The sequence below is a fragment of the Sus scrofa genome, chromosome 8, assembly GCF_054392235.1.
Source record: "Sus scrofa isolate SSC_HxYL_T2T_F1_AM1 chromosome 8, Sscrofa_HxYL_maternal_Yorkshire_Landrace_v2.0, whole genome shotgun sequence".
Lineage (NCBI taxonomy): Eukaryota > Metazoa > Chordata > Mammalia > Artiodactyla > Suidae > Sus > Sus scrofa.
Genome location: NC_139390.1, coordinates 48,568,718 through 48,593,412, shown reverse-complemented (window position 1 = coordinate 48,593,412; position 24,695 = coordinate 48,568,718). Strand labels below are relative to the sequence as shown.

The following is a 24,695-nucleotide window of genomic DNA, read 5'->3' as shown; positions in this document are numbered from 1 at the left end:
TTTTCTTGCAAAGATCAATAGTCCTTGCCTGCCAATGCCAGGACTCTCAAAAATCATTAAATTTTCCCCAAGGCATTCCCAAGATGAGCTCTGGCAATTCACTTATGTAACTGATAACAGCAGCTGACAGGAATGGGGCGCTGACTGTACCAAGCATTGCACTTCACCTTCCAGGTGCACTGTCTTATTTAATCTTCCAGTGACCTTATGAGGTAGGCACTGGTACCACACACACTTTACAATGAGGGGGGGACTGAGACTCAATGCGTTTCAGAGCCAGGATCTAAACACACACTCTCCAGTGCCAGAGTCTATATATTCAGCCCTCATTGTGGAGTTCTAAGGTCTTCCTTGACTTATTTCCTAAACTTAAAGCAGGCTCCAGAATTAACAGTTTGGTGATAATAAAGGTGACTTTTAATCCTCAACCCTATTTTCTTCCATCCCTGACAAATGTGACATTCAAGAGAAATGTGATTATACCAGCCCAGACAATACCCCAGCCCTCCAGGGCTACCCAAAATACATATGGGCATAGATATATACAGATGTCTCAAAATAGACATGGCCAACAAAAACAAATGAAGCACTTGGAGATACCTACCAGAGCTGGATGTAGAAAACTACAAAAACTCTAATACAAGAAACCAAAAATATCCAAGTAAAACAGAGAGGACTACCATGTTCATAACATCTGGAGACTCAATATTAAGATGTCAATTTTTCCCAATTCATTGTATTGAATGAGTGCCATCCTAAACAAAATCTCAGCAAGATTTTTATAGGTATCAACAATCTGATTCCAAAATTCATACGGAAAGGCAAAACACTTCTGACTTAAAAAAAAAAAAAAAGGGAGTTCCCATCGTGGTGCAGTGGTTAACAAATCCGACTAGGAACCACGAGGTTGCGGGTTCGATCCCTGCCCTTGCTCAGGGGGTTAACGATCCGGTGTTGCCATGAGCTGTGGTGTAGGTCGCAGACGAGGCTCAGATCCCGCATTGCTGTGGCTCTGGCATAGGCTGGCAGCTACAGCTCTGATTAGACCCCTAGCCTGGGAACCTCCATATGCCGCAGGAGCAGCCCAAGAAATGGCAAAAAGACAAAAAAAAAAAAAAAAAAAAAAAAAAAAAAAAGTTAAAGGACTCATCTTACCCAAGTTCAATACATATTATAAAGCTACATTCATTAAAACAGTGTGTTATTTTCAAAGCATAGACGCAGAGACCAATGGAACAGAATAGAAAGGTTAGAAATAGACCTGCAAAAATATAATCAACTTACATTTAGAATGAATAAGCAGTCAGGTTCTGCTGTATAGTACAGGGAACCTTATCCAGTCTCTTGTGATAGACCATGATGGAAAATAATATTTTTAAAAATGTATGTATAAGACTGGGTCACTTTGCTGTACAGCAGAAATTGGCACAAAATTGTAAATCAACTATACTTTCACATAGGAAAACAAATATATAATCAGCAGATTTTTGACAAAGGGAAAAAGGTAATTCAGTGGGGGGAAAATGAATTTTATCGACAAATGGTGCTAGAACAATTTAACATCCATACACAAAATGCACATGTTCAAATTTGAACTTGACATTTTTCTTCTGAAATCTCTCTTGAAGTATGCCCGTGTCTTGGGGAATGACACTACCTACCATCTACCCAGTTACTTAAGAAAACCAGGAGTCATTTTTGACTCACCTTCTCACTTTCAGCCTCTGAGTTCAGTCCTTAAAATGATGTTGGGAGTTCCCTTCGTGGCGCAGTGGTTAACGAATCCGACTAGGAACCATGAGGTTGCGGGTTCGATCCCTGCCCTTGCTCAGTGGGTCAAGGTTCCGGCGTTGCCGTGAGCTGTGGTGTAGGTCGCAGACGCGGCTCGGATCCTGCGTTGCTGTGGCTCTGGCGTAGGCTGGCAGCTACAGCTCCGATTTGACCCCTAGCCTGGGAACCTCCATATGCCGCGGGAGCGGCCCAAGAAATGGCAAAAAGACAAAAAAAAAAAAAAAAAAAAAAAAAAAAAAAAAAAAAATAAAATGATGTTGAATCACCTATGAACTTATGTTGAATCGCAATCCAGTCCTCCCTACCCCCTCTGCTACTATTGACCTAGTTCAGGCATTCTTTCTCCTGAACTTCCAATGCTCACCAAAATGCCTCCAAAGGAGCAGCACAGGAATTTCACAGTATTCCTGGGGAAGCAGCAGAGGAAACTGCTTCCCTAGCACCATTTGCAAAGTGGTACCTATTGCACATTTATATTATATTATATTATATTATATTATATATTTTATTTTATTTTATTGTTTTTTAGAGCCACACCTGTGGCATGCGGAAGATCGCAGGCGAGGGGTCCAAGTGGGGCTGTAGCTGCCTGCCACCACAGCCACAGCAACACCAGATCCCATGCACGTCTCCGACCTACACCACAATCACAGCAATGCCAGATCCTTTAACCCACTGAGTGAGACCAGGGATCAAACCCACATCCTCATGGATCCTAGTCACGTTCATTACCACTGAGCCACAATGAAAACTCCCTTAGTCAACATTTTTCAAAAGAACATTTTGACATGATGGTTTTTATGATTGTGATGAAAAGATATTACACTTAGTCATGTTGAAAGAAGGCCCCTGATGTGTATAGAGAATGTTGGCAAGTGTAAGACCTCTTAGTTTCTGCCAGCTGCCTCTGAAGTGCAGGCTGCACTTTCTGGTAGGTAACTGGCCAGTGCCTGGCTCTTGCCCCTGGCTGGCTCCCCTCCTGTTGGAAACTGCCTTGGCCTTTGCCTTGAATGATATATGATTTTTTTTTTTTTTTTTTTTTTTTTTTTTTTTTGCCACCCTGACACTTATGCATTTCTCTAGCCAGGGATCAGATCCATGCCACAGTTGCAACCTAAGCTGTGGCAATGCCAGATCCTTAATCCACTGTGCCGGGATAGGGATCGAATCTGCAATCGAGCCATCCCAAGGCACCACTGATCCCATTGTGCCACAGTGGGAACTCCCAGGATGATTTTTTTAAAAACGCAAATCTATCATATAATCCGAAAGCTGAAAGCCCTTCAGTGGTTTTCCAACACTTACTCTATAAAATGTAAGCCCTTCGTATCTCATCCAAGAACCCAATCATGTGTCTCTTCCACCACTTTCCACCCATACAACTTCCCTTGCAGTCATTTCTCACAATTGGGTCTACAAGGATTTGCCAGACTCTCTTAATTCCTTCATGCCTTGTATATTCACTTTTTGCCCAGAAGTTTCTACTGTAAAAAGGTCACCTGTTAAATTCCTCCTCCTCCTCCTCCAAGACTTTCCAAAGCAAAGATCTGTGGGCAGGTGATGTCCCATAACTACATGGAACAGGAGTCCAAGATGTGTGAGTCCTAACCCAGATTCTGTCTAGCTACATACCAACTGCTGGTCCACAGGTAACTCATATGTCTCCCTTGAGCCTCGGGGCCTATTTTAAATGGAGGTAATATTTTCTGGATGACGTAGGGGAAGCATCTGGGGCATTTACTACAATGGCAAAAGTGTTGTAGCTGGGCAGACCTGTTAAAATGCTTTCCACAAGATGTATATTGCTATGTCAAGTCACTTTCCCTGCTGATAATTTTGTTGACTCCTGCCAAACTCACCTTCCTCTAACCCCTTTATAAGTATAGCTAGTATATTTAGGACTTGCCTGGTCTAGGACCACTATTACTGTTCTTGTTCTTGTTATCATTATTGTTTATTATTGTATTATTATCCTCTGAATCCTTACCCCTTTCCCCCACCAGGTAGTATAGGGCTTCTCACTTGGTGCTCCCCAAGCAGCTTACATGTACCATTTTTACAATGCTTTTTACATTACCCTCTGATCATATGTCAAACAATTGCCTCTCCAGTTGACCCTGAACTCCTTGAGGTTCCAAGCCTAACATTGACCTTGACTCCGAGCAGGCAGTCGCTAATTAGAGGAACAAAGGAAGAAACTGTATTTTATAGATTGGGAGAGTATAAGAAACATTGCTTCTTTTGATTCCTGGCAGTTTCTGAGCTCCTAGAAAGCTGATGTTGTAGAAGGAATTCATCAAAAGAGATCAGTTAGCTAGACTTTAAAGGGCTGGATTTCCTCAGAAAGCAGTGGGCATTTGGCCAATGACTTTTAGGGCTGATTAAACTCAGGTCTTTGTATTTAAAGATATATGACTAAAAATGATCTTTAAAACTTAGATATCTCTGGGAGTTTCCTTCGTGGCTCAGGGGTAACAAACCCAATTAGTATCCTTGAGGACTCAGGTTCAATCCCTGGCCTTGCTCAATGGGTCAAGGATCTGGCATTGCTGTGAGCTATGGAGTAGATCACAGACTTAGCTTGAATCTGGGGTAGCTGTGGTTGTGGCATAGGACAGCAGCTACAGCTCCAATTCAACCCCTAGCCTGGGAACCTCCACATGCCATGGGTGTGGCCCTAACCTCCCCCCAAAGGAAAAAGTGTGAAAAGGAAAATCAGAATTCATTGGACTCTATCTTACAAATCAGCATTGTTTTTAGTTAGAGTCACCTACCGGGATGAGGCACCAAGGGGTTTTTTGGTGTTTAGGATTCTAAGGGTCTGTGACTGGGGACTTTGGAAAGACAGTCCAGCATGATCTGGGGACACATGACCTAACCAGGAACAACTGTGTCTGCTGTGAATCATCTTTTCTTCTTCAAGGGCCACAACAGAAAGGTGGCCAAAAAAGTGTCTATATTAAAATGTATGCTTTTAAAAAAAAAAAAAAATCTTTTTTGGCTGCCCCACAGGGCATGTGCAAGTATCCAGCCTGGGATCAATTCTGAGCCACAGTTGTAACCTATGCTGCAGCTGTGGCAACTCAGGATCCTTAACCCACTGTGCTGGACTGGGGATCAAACATGTGTCCTGGCACTGTAGCAATGCCACTGATCCCATTATACCATAGTGGGAACTCCAAAATAGATGCTTTTTTAAAAAAACTAAATACAATTACTTATATAACAGTATGATTGGCGGATGGTCTCCAGGTATATGCAGAGTGATTACAACCATGTTTAACCTAAGGTGTCAAGCATTGTTCTGATCTCTATGAGGAAGTTTCGTAACAAAACACACTTGGTAGCTTTGCCCTACATATATCCAGACTATATGATTGCTCCAGGCTCTATGGAAATTGTCCATGAACTTTCGTAACTTGAACCTCTCCTTTAGGCATACATCCTTATTTCATACAAAAATGTAATTCATCCTCATTTATAGTCTTAAATTTGTAGATAGCAAAATAGTTTATTAAAACACACCATAAAAACTCTTCAGAAAGTGGGCATAGTGGGAACCTACCTCAGCATAATAAAGGCCATATATGACAAACCCACAGTGAACGTCATTCTCAATGGTGAAAAGCTGAAAGAATTCCCGCTGAGATTAGGAACAAGACAAGGATGCCCGCTCTCGCCACTACTCTTCAACATAGTTCTGGAAGTCCTAGCCACAGCAATCGGAGAAGTAAAAGAAATAAAAGGAATCCAAATTGGAAAGGAAGAAGTAAAACTATCACTAGTTGCAGATGACATGATACTACACCTAGAGAATCCTAAAGACTCTACCAGAAAACTGTTAGAGCTCATCCATGAAGTTGGAAAAGTCACAGGATACAAAATTAACACACAGAAATTGACAGCATTTCTGTACACTAACAATGAAAGAGCAGATAGAGAAATTAGGGAAGAATCCCACTGACCATCGCATCCAAAAGAATAAAATACCTAGGAGTAAACCTACCTAAAGAGACAAAAGACCTGTACTCTGAAAACTATAAGACACTGATGAAAGAAATCAAAGATGACACCAATAGATGGAAAGATATACCATGCTCGTGGATTGGAAGAGTTAATATTCTCAAAATGACTATACTACCTAGGGCAATCTACAGAGTCAATGCAATCCCTATCAAACTACCAAGGACATTTTTCAAACAACTCAAACAAAATATTTTAAAGCTTGTTTGGAAGCACAAAAGACCCAGGATAGCCAAAGACATCCTGAAAAAGAAAAATGGAGCTGGAGGAATCAGGCTCCCAGGCTTCAGACTATACTACAAAGCTACAGTCATCAAAACCATATGGTACTGGCACAAAGGCAGAACTATAGATCAGTGGAACAGGATAGAAAGCCCAGAATTCAACCCACGCACCTACAGCCAACTCATCCATGACAAGGGAGGCAAGGATATACAGTGGAGAAAAGACAGCTTGTTCAATAAGTGGTGCTGGGAAAACTGGACAGCCACATGGAAAAGAATGAAATGAGAACACTCCCTAACACCATACACAAAAATCAACTCCAAGTGGATTCAAGACCTAGATATAAGACTAGACACTATAAAACTCTTAGGGGAAAACATAGGCCAAACACTCTCCGACATAAACGACAGCAACAGATCCACCTCTTAGAGTATGGACAATAAAAACAAAAAGAAACAAATGGGACCTAATCAAACTTACACGTTTCTGCACAGCAAAGGAAACCCTAAACAAAACGAAAAGACAACCCACAGAATGGGAGAAAATCTTTGCAAGTGAATCAACTGACAAGGGATTCACCTCCAAAATTTCTAAACACCTTCTGCAGCTCCATACCAAAAAAACAAACAACCCCATCAAAAAATGGGCAGAAGATCTAAACAGACAGTTCTCCAAAGAAGACATACAGATGGCCAAAAAACACATGAAAAGATGCTCAACATCACTCATGATTAGAGAGATGCAAATCGAAACCACTCTGAGGTACCACCTCACGCCAGCCAGAATGGCCATCATCCAAAAGTCTACAAACAATAAGTGCTGGAGAGGGTGTGGAGAAAAAGGAACCCTAGTACACTGTTGGTGGGATTGTAAATTGGTGCAACCACTCTGGAAAGCAGGATGGAGATGCCTCAGAAAACTAAACAGAGAACTACCATTTGATCCAGCAGTCCCACTCCGGGGCATCTATCCAGAGAAAACCATGACTCACAAAGACACATGTACTCCAATGTTCACTGCAACACTATTTTCAATAGCCAAGACAAGGAAACAACCTAAATGTCCATGGACAGAGGAGTGGATCCAGAAGACGTGGTCCATACACACAATGGAATATTACTCAGCCATTAAAAAGAACAAAATACCAGCATTTTTAGCACCGTGGATGGGCCTAGAAATTATCATGCTAAGTGAAGTCGGCCATACAATGAGACACCAACATCAAATGCTTTCACTGACATGAAGAATCTGAAAAAAGGACAGACTGAACTTCTTTGCAGGACAGATTTTGACTCAGAGACATTGAAAAACTTATGGTCTCTGGAGGAGACAGTTTTGGGAGTGGGGGGATGTGCTTGGGCTGTGGGATGGAAATCCTGTGAAATCAGATTTTTGTGATCATTACACAACTATAGATGTGATAAATTCATTTGAGTAATAAAAAATAAATAAAAACTAAAAAAAAAAAAGAAAAAAACCCCACACCATATAGGAATTCCCACTGTGGCACAGTGGGATCAGTTGTATCTCTGCATTGCCAGGACGTAGGTTTGATCTCCAGCCAGCATAGTGAGTTAAGGATCAGCGTTGCCACCGTTGTGGTGTAGGTCACAACTGCAGCTCGGATCTGATCCCTAACCCAATAACTCCATATACCATGGGGGCACCAAAAAAGAAAAAGAAAAACAAAAAACAAAAAGGGAGTTCCCGTCATAGCTCAGCAGTTAATGAACCCGACTAGTATCCATGAAGACGAGGGTTCTATCCCTAGCCTTGCTCAGTGGATTAAGGGTCTGGCATTGCCGTGAGCTGGGTGTAGGTTGCAGACATGGCTTGGATCTGCCATTGCTGCAGCTGTGATGTAGCCAGCGGTACAGCTCCGATTTGGCCCATAGCCTGGAAATCTTCATATGCCTTGGGTGTGGCCTTAAAAAGACCGAAAGCAAACAAACAAAACACCCAATATATAGATAGGACCTAATCCTTGGTGTCTTCAACCCAGCAGCTTTGAGTAATTTCAACCAGTTTCTTGAATCACAATACCATCGTAACACTTACTGCACTTGTATAGCTATGGAGTTCAACTGAGGCATGTCATTCCCTGGGGTTCCAGAATCGGTTTAAAAGTAATGGAAATTACATGCACTCTGGAGAGGTTTATGAGAATATTAATTAAGACCAACTTGTCCTAGTTAACATCGTTTTTCCAGAATTGAGAAGGGTGCTGAGTATGGTAAACTGACATGTTTTCAAAATATGACTGCTCTTCAAAGCTATGGTTTTAAACAATGTCTAATGAGTCTTCAGAAAAGATGACTTCTTGTAGAACATAGCATTTTTACCTCAAACCTTACACCATAATTTATATTTAGGATATATGAGGGGCTCAGCTAAAATAATGAAATCTGAAGGAAAGGAGACAAGTTCTGACAGTGTCTGTGAAATCTGCCACATTTTCTCTCCCAAGGCATGGCCTATTCAGTTTTACTTTGATTTGCATGCATAATATGCATTAACATTGACAAGAGTTAAGCACACAATTTAAAGGAGAAAATGGTACCATTTTGAATCTTTCTCCCAGGTGATTAAAAAATACCAAAAAACTATATTTAAATAGAAATATGAATATAACTTAAACTACTGGGAGCTGAGAAATTCAGCTCTGATTATGCCATCAGGTACTACAACAATCCAGTGGAGCTGGGGTCAGGGAGATCCCTAAGTTGAATTTCATACCAAGGAAGAACTTATGCTGCGGAGTTGAAATAATTATCTGCCCACCAATTCACAGCCAGTGTTGTTCCTGGAACCTATTTTCTGATGACGATCAGATTAACTACATTCATGAAAATGTAATTGAGAAAATTTTTGAATGAAATTATACACGACCTATTTGAAAATAATATTCCAGCACATCACTAAATACCATTCTGAACTTCCCACTCCCAGTGCTGAGTCCCTTCAGCTTTTCTGAGCTCCTATTTGGTCAAAACCCTTCCCTCTCAGATCCAAATACAAAGCAAAGCAAAGCAAAATACACACACACACACACAAAGTGAATTGTCAGATTTAGATTATCCTTTCTTCTGCTTGATCTTTTGCTTTAGGGTTTTTTCTCTTTCCTTAGAGTAGAAGCACCATTTTCCAAGTGTGTTGCATGAGCAGTTGCATTAAATGTCTGTGTCCCTTCTCAGCAGCGACGGAACAAGTGGCAACAGGGCAACAGGAAAAATCAAGATTCTAACATTTCATACACTTAGAATCCCAGGCTGTTTTTCTTTTTCTTTTCTTCCTTCCCTCTCCCCTTCCTTCCTTCCTTCTTTCCTTTCTCCCTCCTTCCCTTCTATTCTTCTTTTCTTTTTTTCAGCAGCATCTCCAGCATATGTAAGTTCTCCGGCTAGGGGCTGAGTTAGAAGCTGCAGCTGTCATCCTACTATGCCACAGCCACAGCAATGCCAGATCCAAGCCACATCTGTGACCTACACTGCAGTTTATGGCAATGCAGAATCCTTAACCCACCGAGTGAGGCCAGAGATTGAACCTGCATCCTCACAGACACTGTGTTGGGTCCTTTACCCACCAAGCCACAATAGGAACTCCCCAAGCACTTCTCGACTCAGCATTTCATTTCCAGAAATTGATTACAAGGAAATAATCAAGAGCAATTTGTACCATTGTTTACCATAGTTAAAAATTGATAAAAATCTACATATTTAACAGCAAAGGGCTTATTAAATAAATTATGCTAAAGCAATATAACAGAATACTCTGCAGATTTTAAAATCACCTTTTCAAGTTTATTTAGTAATGGTGAGTATATGCTTACATTATATTTAATAAGACTAAAAAGTAGACTCTTCACCTTACACCAGCCAGAATGGCCATCATCCAAAAGTCTACAAACAATAAGTGCTGGAGAGGGTGTGGAGAAAAAGGAACCCTAGTACACTGTTGGTGGGATTGTAAATTGGTGCAACCACTCTGGAAAGCAGGATGGAGATGCCTCAGAAAACTAAACAGAGAACTACCATTTGATCCAGCAGTCCCACTCCGGGGCATCTATCCAGAGAAAACCATGACTCACAAAGACACATGTACTCCAGTGGTCATTACAGCACTATTTTCAATAGCCAAGACATAGAAACAACCTAAATGTCCATGGGCAGAGGAGTGGATCCAGAAGACGTGGTCCATATACACAATGGAATATTACTCAGCCATTAAAAAGAACAAAATACCAGCATTTTTAGCACCGTGGATGGGCCTAGAAATTATCATGCTAAGTGAAGTCGGCCATACAATGAGACACCAACATCAAATGCTTTCACTGACATGAAGAATCTGAAAAAAGGACAGACTGAACTTCTTTGCAGGACAGATTTTGACTCAGAGACATTGAAAAACTTATGGTCTCTGGAGGAGACAGTTTTGGGAGTGGGGGGATGTGCTTGGGCTGTGGGATGGAAATCCTGTGAAATCAGATTTTTGTGATCATCACACAACTATAGATGTGATAAATTCATTGAGAAAAAAAAAAAGTCCACAAATAAAAAATGCTGGAGGGAATATGGAGAAAAGGGAACTCTCCTGCACTCTTGGTGGGAATGTAAATTGGTACAACCACTGTGGAGAACAGTATGGAGGTACCTCAGAAAACTATACATAGAAATACCATATGACCCAGCAATCCCACTCTTGGGCATATATCCAGACAAAACTTTTCTTAAAAAAGACACATGCACCTGCGTGTTCATTGCACCACTATTCACAAGAGCCAAGACATGGAAACAACCTAAATGTCCATCAACAGATGATTGGATTAGGAAGATGTTGTATACATACATAGTGGAAAACTACTCGGCCATTAAAAAGAAAGAAATAATGTCATTTGTAGCATTGGATGGAACGAGAGACTCTCATAGAAGTCAGAAAGAGAAAGACAAATACCATACAATATCACTTATATCTGGAATCTAATATATAGCACAAATGAACCTTTCCACAGAAAAGAAAATCATGGACTTGCAGAATAGACTTGTGGTTGCCAAGGGGGAGGGGGAGGGAGTGGGATGGATTGGGAGCTAGGGGTTTATAGATGCAGACTATTGTCTTTGGAATGGAGACCCTGCTGTGTAGCACTGGGAACTATGTCTGGTCACTTACGATGGAGACTAATAATGTAAGAAAAAAGAATGTATGCATGTATGTGTAACTGGTCACCATACTGTACAGCAGAAAATTGACAGAACACTATAAACCAGCTATAATGGAAAAAAAAATCATTATATAGAAAAATAAATAAATAAAGTTCACATTAAAAAACTTAAAAAAAAGTAAACTCTTGGAATCCCTGGTGGCCTGGTAGGGTTGAGGACCTGATGGCATTGTCACCACCGTGGTGCAGTTTAAATCTCTGCCCTGGGAATTTATGCATACTGAAGGCACAGCGGGGGAAAAACAAACAAACAAACAAACCAAACCAAAAGAAGACTCTAAATCTAAATTTATCACTATCTTCCAATTTCTTAAATGTATATATTGTTAGAAAGAGACATAGAAATAGAAATGGGGAAATTTTCATGCACTTACTATATAGAACACCAAATTAAAAGCAGAATCTAAAACAAAATTCAGTACTCCAAATATTGCGCTTTAAATGCACAGTAGTGCCTTGGATGGTTAAAAACCAACCAATCTGCCAACCAAAACAGCAACCACAAAAAGCTCAAGTCTTCTTGAGAAACACTCAGTAGGTTTTAATGTGTCCACTTGGTTTTTAGATGACAATTTTTTTTTTATAAATTAGAAATATTGATCTAGTTACTAGGTTGGGTTTGAATTGTGTGATGACCAGCTCTACCCCCATGGGGGAGAGTAAGAAGTTTGTCTTTTCCTGCCAGCTTTTTAGGGCTGCACCTATGGCATATGGAAGTTCCCTGGCTAAGTGTTGAATCAGAGCTATAGCTGCGGGCTTACACCGCAGCCACAGCAACTTGGGATCTGAACACATCTGAGACCTACACCATAACTCACGGCAAGGCCAGATACCCGACCCACTGAGTGAGGCCAGGGATCGAACCTGAATCCTCATGGATACTAGTCAGGTTTGTTACCACTGAGCCATAAGGGAACTCCCCCTGCCCAATAGCATTTTTAGAAATATCTTGACTTTTTTTCTTTGTCATTCACCTGTGGGCTTGAGACTCAGGATCATATCCTCTTTGATAAATGAACAAGAAATGAAAGTTCCCAAGTTCCCACTGTGGCACAGCAGGTTAAGAATTCGACTGAAGAAGTTCTCTGTGGCACAATGGGAATGAGCAGTGTCTTGGGAGCACTGGGACGCAGGTTCAATCCCCGGCCTGGTGCAGTGGGTTAAGGATCCAACTGCAGTAGCTCTGGATTGCTCTGGAGGCACAGGTTCAACCCCCAGCTGGCACAGTGGATTAAAGGATCCAGCATTACTGCAACAGCAGGTCTGAGCTGTGGCTGGGATTCAGTCCCTGTCCTGGGAACCTCTGTATGCCTCTGGTGTGGCCGTAAAAGTTTTTTAAAAAAGAAAAAAGAAGTTCCATCTGCTTGCTATTACAATAGATCCATTTACACATATAAGTTTCAGTTGTACATTTAAGAGTAGGATGCTTCTTTCTATTACATTAGAGCCTCTGTTTTGTTTTTGTTTTTTTTCTAGTTGTTAATAAGCACCATTCTGTTACTTAAGAAGTTCTGTCTAGGTAATTAAAGATCTCTTCATCTCATGCTTAAATATAGAGTCCTAAGTGAGTCATGCAGTGAACTTGGGTCTTCTGAGTATAAAGAAGTCTGTTTTTTTTTTTTTGTTGTTGTTTGGTTTTTGGCTTTTTGCCTTTTTCTAGGGCCACTCCCACGGCATATGGAGGCTCCCAGGCTAGGGGCCTAATAGGAGCTGTAGCCACCAGCCTATGACAGAGCCACAGCAACACGGGATCCAAGCCGCATCTGTAACCTACACCACAGCTCACGGCAACACCGGATCCTTAACCCACTGAGTGAGGCCAGGGATCAAACCTGAAACTTCATGGTTCCTAGCCAGATTCATTAACCACTGAGCCACTATGGGAACTCCAAGAAGTCTGTTTTAATGAAGGAATTTTTTTTGACAATTTTAAAACTGTAAAAGAAAAATTCAATTATACATTCCTAATACAGCTGGATTAAAATAGCATTTAAGCTTATTAAATAATGAGAATAATTCATAAAAAAGCTTTTGTAAACCTCAAACTTTGGGTTACAAAAAGAAGAAGCACTCCCCTGAAAGACTCTCCTATGCAAAATATTCAAAGAAAAACTGTGTTATTATTGTTTATATGCTATCTTTTAAAAAAATAGACATCTGGATTTCACCCAGCTTTTTTTTTGTTTTAGATAGTGAGGTGTGTTCAACTTGTGAATGAAAATAATGCTTATTTTAAGGGGAACTTTTTCCCTTAATATACTTGTTCCATTAATATTCTAGTGATGAGACATTATATGTGTATTTCAACTAATAGAAATAGAATGATTACAAAAATAATCCAAAATAACTGGGAAATCAATTATAGTTTGCTGTAAGCTATATATTAATAACCTAATTAATTTACCCAGAATTAAAACAGTAAGTCAGAAGACCAATCTATTGGGAGTCAATACTCTACAGTCATCAGGACAAGGATTAGAACCAGAGAGACTAGAATTAGAAAATGGGTTTTAATATTTATTAGAAGTGTGACCTTGTTTTAATAACCCTCTCTGAGCTGCAGGTTACTCACCTGTGAAATGGAGTCAATGGTATCTAAGTCAGAGTTTTAGACTTAATATGTGCGAAACAAATAGTACATAGTATCTCACAAACGTTAAGTCTCATCACCATCACCACTGTCAACATCATCATCCCATCATCCCCAGTATCACCAGTATCATCCCCATCACCAGTGTCACCGTCACCGTCATGAGTATTATGATCACTATCATCGCCAATATTATAACCTTTACCAGTATCATCCCCATCACCAATAATGCCACCATTAAAGAAACTAGAAACCAGCTATTGGTTTAAAGGCCTAGTTAGTGACAAAGACTCCTGACTCCAGGGGGGAAAATTAATCCCACTCACCAGAGTTTTTTCCTGCTATCAAGAGTTAAGCCAGAGTTCCCATTGTGGCTCAGAGGGTTAAGAACCTGACTAGAACCCATGAGGATGTATGTTTGATCCCTGGTCTCTGCTCAGTGGGTTAAGGATCTGGCATTCCCACAAGCCATGGTATAGGTTGCTGATGTGGCTTGGATCTGGCATTGCTATGGGTTGTTATGGCTATGGCATAGGCTGGCAACTGTAGCTCTGATTTGACCCATAGAATGGCAACTTCCATATGCCACAAGCTCAGCCCTAAAAGAAAGAAAGAAAGAAAAACAAACAAACAGTTAAGCAGTGGGGGGAGTTTCTGTTGTGGGTTAGCAGGTTAAGAACCTGACATAGTGTCTGTGAGGATGTAGTTTTAATCCTTGGCCTCACTTAGTGGGTTAAGAATGGGGCATTGCCATAAACTTCAGTGTATGTCACAGATGCAGCTTGGATCTGGTGTTGCCGTGGCTATGGCATAGGCCTGCGGCTGCAGCTCCAATTTGACCCCTGGCCCAGGAACTTCCACATGCCCCAGGTATGACCGTAAAAGAAAAGAAAAGGAAAAAGAAAGAAAGAGTTAAGTTAATGGAGTTACTGCTGTGCCACAATGCATTAAGGATCCAGCATTATCACAGCTGTGGCATAGGTCACAGCTGCAGCTTGAATTCCATCCCCTGCCCAGGAACTTCCACATACCACAGGTGCTGCCTAAAAAGAAAAAAAAAGAGTTATGCAGAACTTTTAGCATTATCCAGTGCTCATGAATGTTCATAACCACAAACCCAAAGCACTCACAGCAAAATACCAAACAGCTTTCAGAACTATTTATTATACTTTATTTTATTTTGTTTTATTTTACTTTCTGCTTTTTAGGGCCACAGCCATGGCACATGGAAGTTCCCAGGATAGGGGCTGAATCAGAGCTGTAGCTGCCAGACTACACCACAGTCACAGATCCAAGCCATATCTACCACCTACACCACAGCTCACAGCAACGCCAAATCCTTAACCCACTGAGTGAGACTAGGGATCGAACCCAGATCCTCATGGATCCTAGACTGGTTCGTTACTGCTGAGCCATGACGGGAATGCCCAGCTTTCAGAACTTTAAAAAAAAATGAGTCAATTATATTCTGCTTCATTGTCATGATATCAGTATTTTAATTGGATCTAATCACTTGAATGTTGGTGTTTTATAGATAGTGGAAGTTGCAGAATATTGGTCTGTGATTCATCCAGCCTGCAGACATAATTGCTTTGGCCTACTCATGTTAGGCACAGGCAAAGGTGAGGTAACTGACACCAGGGCACAAGATTCAAATCAAGTTAGTCTGCCTCCAAAAGATTTCATTGTTTCACACTGCTCCTTTGAATTTCTTCTAGGCAGTATACATATTGTGTAATATAAAATAATGGTTATTATTAGATATTCAATTGCATAGTTGTTTCCATCATAGTGTGTGTGGATGGAAGGGTCTGTCTATCTGTCTCTATGCACGTACGCATGTAAGGCTATGCTGAAAATTTTGTTTGTCCCTCCGGATGGTCACCCTTTCCTTCCTTCTTTCCTTTCTTTCTTTTTTTTGGGGGGGGGGCTGCACCCACAGCATATGAAAGTTTCCAGGCTGGGGGTCAAATCAGAGCTACAGCTGCTGGCCTATGCCACAGCCACAGCAATGCAGGATCTGAGCTGTATCTGCGACCTACACCACAGCTCACAGAAATGTCGGATTCTTAACCCACTGAGCAAGGCCAGTGACCGAACCAGCATTCTCATGGATACTAGGCGGATTCTCTTCTGCTTTGCCACAATGGGAACTCCTGTCACCCTTTTCTATTCTGTTCTCTGTGCTGGTTGGCTGACCTGTAAGGAGGACATCTTACGGGTTGTCTATAAGGATGACTGCCTTTTCCTTTGGTTTATAGAAGATGGGTTCATCCAATAGGGTATATCAGCAGGAGATGGGAGAGAGGGGACAGCAGGAGTATGGGGTATTGACTTCCCACCCCCTCCCCAATGTGGTCACTGTGAGAGGCATAAGTCACATCCCTTGACCAGTAAGGTCTTTGCTCTTATCACCCCAGGAATAGCATGACTCTGTTCCCCTACACCCTCTCACACCTTTGTAAGTAGCCCCTTTATAAAGGTCTCTTCAAATTACACAACGCGACGGTCTTGTGTTATTGCCCTGATCCTCTGATTGATGCAAATTCCTTTTTTTTCTTTTTCTTTTTTTTTTTTTTTTTTGTCTTTTTAGGGCCACACCTATGGCATATGGAAGTTCCCAGGTTAGGGGTCGAATCGGAGCTGTAGCCACCGGTATATTCCAGAGCCACAGCAAAGTCATATCTGAGCCACGTATGTGAACTACACCACAGCTCACAGCAACACTGGAGCCTTAACCCACTGAGTGAGGCCAGGGAATCAAACCTGAGTCCTCACTGATACTAGTCAGGTTTGTTACCACTGAGCCACGAAAGGCACCCCCGCAAATTCTTAACAGAAAGGATGTAATGGACTGTGTAGTTAATACTGTCCCCTGCCCACATCCCTAGCTGGAATATCCTCCTCCTTTCTGTCCACTTCTTTTTTCTGCTGGCATCATAAAATATATACCACCCCACACCACCGCCTCGCTGCCATAGCTCCCTCAGGGTGATGGTGGCCAACAGCATGGATACCCTGCCCCTAAGCCAGACAGTAAGGATTCTTCAATCGGAACTTCCCACAGTAGAGGTCAAGTTTCCCCTCTTCTTGAACCAAGAACTGATGACTGTAGCTTAGGGGCTGTCTGTGGCCCTCCTCCCTGGTCTCAGGTAGAGCCTTCTGCAGGATGTGGCACTACAGAGACCAGCAAGGATGAGAAACAGATGACACTCAGAAGAGGCTCCTGGGGTCTCTGTGTCCAGTTCCACACCCTGAGCTCCTGGCCCCTGCTGCTGTCCTTTACAATTGCCTTCACCTTTATGTGCACTAATAGATTGTATATGCATCCTGCTTGAACCAGTTGGAGTTCCCTTTACATGCAATTTAAAAAAAAGCAGTGATGAAAACAATGGCAAAACTTGACAAACCGATAGGTTTCTAATCTTGGAATCCAATTGTTTTGAAGAATTCAGTGATGCTGGCAAGAAACACACTAGGAAAGTCCTGATCTCTCCACACGTGTGCCAGAATCGATGGAACTTTTTATTACCAAGACCTTCATAAAGCCTGTACTGAAACCCAATATATTTTAGGACATATTTTGGATGTGTTCCTAGTCCAGATTATTCCTCAGAGGGAAAAATGATTGAATGGGGAGGCAGGGGACAAAAAGGGGGTGTGCCAAGAGAGGAGAGCTCTCATTCTGATGTTTAAGTTAGCAAATACGGTTAGGTGCCAATGACTAACAGTGAGGCTTCGGTTTTAATGCTCATTATAGAATCTTACTTATTAATTTATGTTTTTGTTGAGAGAGCCTGAATGAATGTTAGGTAGAAACATAGAAGAAAATATATTTTTCCTAAATATAGGACATTGCAACCTTGAATAGCTTCCAGAAAATTACAGACACATCACAAAAGACAAATGGGGTCCATAGGTCATGACAAGAATTTGCTGTATATCAACATACTTGTCACCCATTTCTCCAGCAGCATCATTGTGAGGGTAACAAATCCTTGAAGAGGTAGGAAATGGAGTCTAGAGATTTAGTTCATCTTCCTGCATTTAGAAGTAGTAAGGCAGCACAACTTACCACTTTTTGTTGTAACTGTCAAAGCACATGTTTTCACTAAAAGTCTAGGTTTACTTTTAGCGCATTTATATCATTACTGATGTGGTTCTCAGAAGAACTTGGGACACCGACTTTATAAGAGTTCATAAAATTAACAATGAACATCATTAAAACACCATAACAGAAAAGACAAGATGAAGAAATAACTTCGGTGCCCTCTTTGGCAGCACATAGACTAAAATCGGAATGATGCAGAGGAGACTGGCCTGGCCCCTGTGCGAGGATGACATGCAAATTCGTGAAGCTTTCCATATTTTAAAAAGAAAAAAAGAAAAGAAATAGCTACAAAGGAGGGCTGGGAATATTGAGAAAATGTTCCCCAAGGAGAGGATGGGCAAGGGAGACATTCAAATCCATGTTGTCTTCAATGTACCAACTGCTGTTTTTACTCTTGAAATGGTACTGGTGAATTCACTTGGAACTTAGAAGAAAATATCCCTAGGGGACGAATGCTAAAAATGGTGGCTACAGAGTGCTCCTTGTGGCTCTTCAGGTTAAGGACCCAACGTCTCTGTGAAAATGAGGGTTTGATCCCTGGCCTCACTCAGAGGGTTAAGGATCTGGCTTTGCCACAAGCTACAGCATAGATCACAGATGCAGCTCAGATCCAGTATGGCAGCGGCTGTGGTATAGACCAGCAGCTGCAATTCCTATTTGACCCCTAGCCTGGGAACTCCATGTGCCATAGGTATGGCCCTAAAAAGAAAAAGCAAAAAAAAAAAAAAAAAAAGAAAAGAAAAAGAAAAAATGGTGGCCAGGTCTCTAGCAGGCCTTGTAAAATTAAGAATCCTTATTTAGCTGCACCAAAGAATTCTCATTCTCTGTTCTTTCTGAAGGTCAAGTAGTGACATTCCAACCTGCCACTAGGATGATAGAATTTCTGTTTCCCAAACTGCCATCCACCAGCACCCCACAGTTTGGAAAGTAGTTTCCTCTTATAATGGGCCTACAATGAAAAATAATTCTTTCCCCCATGATGACCAAAGAAGAAAGAATTCTCAGGTAGCCAGTGTTAACAGGTACAGGCAGTGACCAACACTTTAGGGATGTTCATTAGTTTGTTTTCGGGGTTTGGGAAGAGCCCATGTATGGTACTTGCTTCATTTTCTTTTGCAATAAGTGTGTGATTGCTTCCCTAAAGTTGGTTGAGTCTAATAGACAAGCCATGTTGCTTTTTGATCATGAGGTGGCAGGTGTTTGGTATCTTCTTTCATGTGGGCATCTAACAGCATCTGTAAATCCCAGGTTGCGCCCCCTCCTCTTGCCCTTTGTCCTCATTTAGACCTCAAGGGGAAGATCACCCTGGACCACTTGAACTGAGGTGCCAGAAACCACGCAAAGGTCCTACCAGCCACTTCCCAAGATTCTCTGATGACTCAGCCCAATGCAGCCTCCTTTACAGTTTTCCAAAAACAGTTAAAGCCAGAAATAACACAGATACAATTTTTTTTTCTTTTCCTGGCCACACTGCAGCATATGGAAATTCCCAAGCTAGGGGTCAAATTGGAGCTGCAGCTGGGGCCCACACCACAGCCACAGCAATGTGGGATCCTTAACTTACTGAGCAAGGCCAGGGATCGAACCCACATCCTCATGGACACCATGTCGTGTTCTTAACCTGCTGAGCCACAATGGGAACTGCTTTTGTTTTGTTTTTGTTTCTTGTTTTGTCGATATACATTTAAAAAAGTCAGCCTCGAAAATGTTTATAGTCTTCCCAAAACATTAGCATGCAAATGAGTTAGCTGGTAGTCACTAATAACTTTTTTCCCTGCAAAATTATGGGCTCGTTATACCAATTATTGCATTCTCAGCCTATTGGAACAGACTTTGATCATCCAGAGACAAAAGTGTATCTTGGAACCAATCCATGAAGCAACAGATGAAGTCTGTTTGGATTGTCCTTTCTTGCCGGCTGTGCTCATCACCGCTGCTGACCACGGAGGCCTGGCCTTGGTCATGGTGAATGGTTCCAGTATGCCTTCCAGAATTCTTCAGAGATGAGCCCTTCCTTGGCAACACTCCCTTCTGAAACGTTCATAAGAAGGAGTCATTGCCACATAGACGTGGACTCTCTGACACACAGAGTGATCATACTCATCTTTCAGGATGCTGGAAATTCTGATCACAGTATATGCACACATTTAAATGATTTAAACCCCATCTCCCCTTTACAGCATTATTTTCTGTACACTGTGTGACATCACATGCAGCCAGATTGAGGACACTCTGATCAGATCTATGTATGAAGAGGCTAAATATTGTCTACAAAGTGAGCAAAGTGTTCACACATCTATCATCTGGTTGATATTGATCACTTAATAATTAAACATTTTATACCATATGTGTATCTTTACATTGGAAGATTCTAGGCATCATCTGGAATTAAAATTTAATCCATGTTCAGAAAAGTTCTCTCCATGTAAGTCAATGCTTGATAAACTTTTTTTTTTTTTTTTTAACCTGTGCCTGCAACACACAGAAATTTCTGGGCTTACAATCAAAATTGCACCACAGCAGTGATCTGAGCCACTGCAGTGACAATGTCATATCTTTAACATGCTGTGGCACAAAGGGAACTTCTTAATGAACTATTAAAGCAACTTAAGTTTAAAGTGGAATTGTCAGAGTTCCCTTCATGGCACAGTGGTTAACGAATCCAACTAGGAACCATGAGGTTGCAGGTTCGGTCCCTGGCCTTGCTCAGTGGGTTAAGCTGGAGTTGCTGTTAGCTGTGGTGTGGGTCACAGATGTGCCTCGGATCTGGCGTTGCTGTGGCTCTGGCATAGGCCAGTGGCTACAGCTCTGATTAGATCCCTTGCCTGGGAACCTCCATATGCCGCAAGAGTGGCCCTAGACAAGGCCAAAAGACAAAAAAAAAAAAAAAAAAAAAAAAAAAAAGTGGACTTATCAAGATTATACAGGATAATATGATTAGAATGAATCTTTAAAAATAACTTAAAAACATATTGACATGTTATCATTTGCCATTGTCTATATTAATTTTGAATCAATTAAATACCTGCTGACCATTGATGTTTATCATTCCCAAAGCTTTTCTAACTCCACTGTATTTTCTGTATTATAAACTTATTGTTACATCATGGTATTAAACCATTTGATAACACAACATACTGTCATTTTTTTTTTTTTTTTAATCCCTGAGGATTCTTTCTCTCTCGCAGTTTACGTACAAATGTTCTAATTGTGGTAGAGCATGGTAATTCAGGTTAAGGGCAGGTTGTAACAAGAACCATCTGTCCTTTTCCCCCATCTGAGTCCTTCTGTCATGATTAATTGTTATTACACACAAAAAAACAAACCCTCTTTGCCGGGGTTTTCAAGAGGCAGCAGCCATTGCCTCCCTTTAGAGTAACGGACCTTAAACTATGACATGCTTTGTTCCCTGTGACCTTAACACACAAGCTCTGCTATTGTGGTTTCCAAGCCTTCCAGGAGATTTGAGAGACAGTGGAAGTCATTTTTTGTAACTTCAGAGAAAAACAAAATGGAGACAAAATTAAGAATGTTATTCAAGAATACTCCACTTTGTATTAAGCATGTCAGCTGTTTGCCTCATAGGGAATAAAAAGCAAAAGAAAGTAATATGCAGATTATGTTCACACTAATAAAAGTGAGCTCCTTGGAGTTCCCTGGTGGCCTAGTGGTTAAGGATCCAGCATTGTCCCGGCAGCAGCTTGGATCTCTGCTGTGGCATAGGTTTGATCCCTGGCCCAGGAAATTCCTCATGCCTGGGGTCATGGTCACCAACGAACAAACAAACAAACAAACAAAAATCTCTTAAAGACTATGAAAAAATGCCGATATTGCACCCAGGTATATCATAGTTTGGTAGAAATTAAAAACACAAACCCACATTTCTGAAAGACTTCTGTCATAGATTAACTTCAAAAGCATCTCAAGAGAATTTCCCATTGTGGCTCAACAGTAATGAACCTGACTAGTATCCATGAGGACCTGGTTTGATCCTTGGCTTCACTCAACGGGTTAAGGATCCGGCATTGCTGTGAGCTGCAGTGTAGGTCACCGAAGAGGCTTGGATCTTGGATCTGCTGTGGCTGTGGCTGTGGCCAGTGGCAGCTCTGATTCGACCCCTAGCCTGGGAACTTCCATAGGCCATAGGTGTGTCCCTAAAAAAAAAAAAAAAAAAGGCATCTCAAAAAAAAGAGAAACGAGTCAGAGCCAGAGCTAGTATTTAACTTTCTATGAGAAGGAAATCCATTCCAGGAAGGACCAATACAGGAGGGAATAAAGTAGGTGAAAAGTCTGCTCAGAACTGTTGCACCATCAGCCCTGAAGATGTGGCTCAAAGGATCCAGGGCGGTCCAAGAGGAAGAGTCATGAGTTATGGTACAAATACACAGAAATGCTGCCCATTTCCTTATTCAATCAGCATTTATTAACCACTTTCTATGTATTCACTAATGGATACAGAGAAGGGGGAAGAAGATAAAAAGAGATGGAAGATATTGTTGCTTTTGTTTTTGTTTGTTTTTTTGTTTTCTGGTTGTACCCATGGCATGTGGAAGTTCCTGGGCCAGGTATCAATCCTGTACCACAGCAGCAACATACGCGACTGCAGTGATAGTGCAGATCCTTAACCCACTGCACACTGCACCACAAGGGAACTCCAGGATATTGTTGCTTTTTCTTTTCTTTTCTTTTCTTTCTTCTTTTTTTTTTTTTTTTTTTTTTTTACAGCCTCAACTGTGACGTGAAAATTCCCGGGCTAGGGGTCGAATCCAAGCTGCAGCTGCCGACCTACACCATAGCCACAGCAACGCCAGATCTGGGCTGCATCTGTGATCTATGCCAGGGCTTGTGGCAATGCCAGATATTTAACCCACTGAGCAAGGCCAGGGATTGAACCTGCATCCTTATGGATACTAGTCAGGTTCTTTACCCCCTGAGCCACATTGTTTTTAGGGATCAAGGAACTTTACTTGGGAAACTGAGATACGAAACCCAGGACAAGCATCTCAGCATCTAGTGATGTGATTTGAGAGGTCATAGGCTCCTCTGTCACAAAATATCCCATTAGTATGCCCATTTTCCTAAAGCCACCCCTGTTAGAGCCAACTTTCCTGTTCAGGGTTTCTATTTAGGTAAAGATGTGGAAAACACACCCACAAACAGAATGGCCCAGAATAAGATGTAGCAAGTAGCTAAAGGGACATATGAGAGTGATCAAGTGAGTTCAAACTGCAGGTCCTGTATACAAAGGCATTTCAGAGCTAGTGTGAAAAAGCTGGACTTGTACTTGTAAAGGGTGAGAAGGCAAGGGAAGTGATTACCCAGAAGAAAGCGTTAATAACCTGGCAGTTGTCTTCAGACTGGATCAGAAGAGATCAATATGGAATCCAGGGGGCCAATAAGAAGGATGTCAACTTTTTCAGGAATAGAGAGACAAAACACTTGGATTAAGTGAAGCTCTAATAGGAATAAGTTAATATTCTGAATAAATGTAATAAGCTGCAGTGATGGATTGGATAAGCAAACAGATAGGAAGAGGGGCATGGTTCCCTTCCATTTTAATATTAGGTATCTGGAAATTGGGGATGGTGTTGAAAGATATAGGACACTGGAAGAGATACCTGATTTGGCCAATGGTGGGCAGCACGGAGTGATGTTACCTGATTTTTAATTATTTTTTTTCTGTTTTTGTTTTTGTTGTTGTTGCTGTTGAGGTATAATTGCTATAGAGCATTGTACAAGTTTAAGATGTACAGCATAATGACTTGACTTACATATATTAAAATGATCACCACAATAAATTTAGTTAATACCCATCATCTCATTCAGATTAAAAAACATTTCTTTAAAGTTTTTTTCCTTGTAATGGGAACCTTTATGATCTACTCTTAAAAACTTTCCCATATGACAGATAGCAGTGTTCATTAGAGAGATGATGTTGTACATATATATGTCTCTCCAGCACTGGTAGGTCTCACGACGGAAAGTTAAGTTTGTACCTTTTGACGATCTTCAGCCAATTCCCCCACCCCCCATCTCTGGTAACCGCACACTTGACCTCTTTTTCTATGAGTCGGTTGTTTTGTTGTTTTGATTTTTTTTTTTTTTTTTAGATTCCACATATAAATGAGATTATGTAGTGTTTGTCTTTCTCTGGTGAACATTACTTTAGTCGCGGAATCCGCTGGACATTTCCTGTTGCCTTATGACCCAAGACTGGTTTTCAGTAAGATATGGGCAACAGGAACACGAATCTGCAAGTGACAGAGAATTGAGGTCTTGGGAGTGAATGACCAAGGAGAGCAGAGAGTTGAGGATAAGTTTTCTTGGAATGTCCAGTTTTGTGGGAAAGGGCTGAGTCATTATAACTGAGAGGAAATGGATAATCAGAGAGGAGGAAGGAAAAAGGGAAGAGGCAGATTTAAGAAGGATAAGATGATCAGTGGTATGAAAGCTTTGTTAAAACAATAATTTTTCTCACCCTCAATGTTAATGGTGGTCCCCAGGATGTAGAATCCTGACAGATTGTAATTTGATATTATTCCACTATCTTTGGCTTCCATTGTCACAGTTAGGAGTCTTGTGTCATTCCAATGATCATTTTTGGTGGGTAATTTTCTTGTTCACTAATTTCTTTTTTTTTTTTTAAGTTTTATTGAAGTATAGTTAATTTACAAGTTTGTGCTAATTTCTGCTGTACAACAAAGTGGCCCAGTCATACATATACACATATCCATTCTCTC

The 24,695-nt window shown here is 41.2% G+C and overlaps 1 non-coding gene across 1 annotated transcript; it reads left to right on the top strand.

The window, feature by feature from the left end:
* The first annotated feature begins 18,109 nt into the window (after positions 1–18,109).
* On the top strand, positions 18,110–18,216 carry LOC146400464 (U6 spliceosomal RNA). The gene has a single exon (XR_014813922.1). It is a non-coding gene; the product is annotated as a U6 spliceosomal RNA (small nuclear RNA).
* The last annotated feature ends 6,479 nt before the right edge of the window (positions 18,217–24,695 follow it).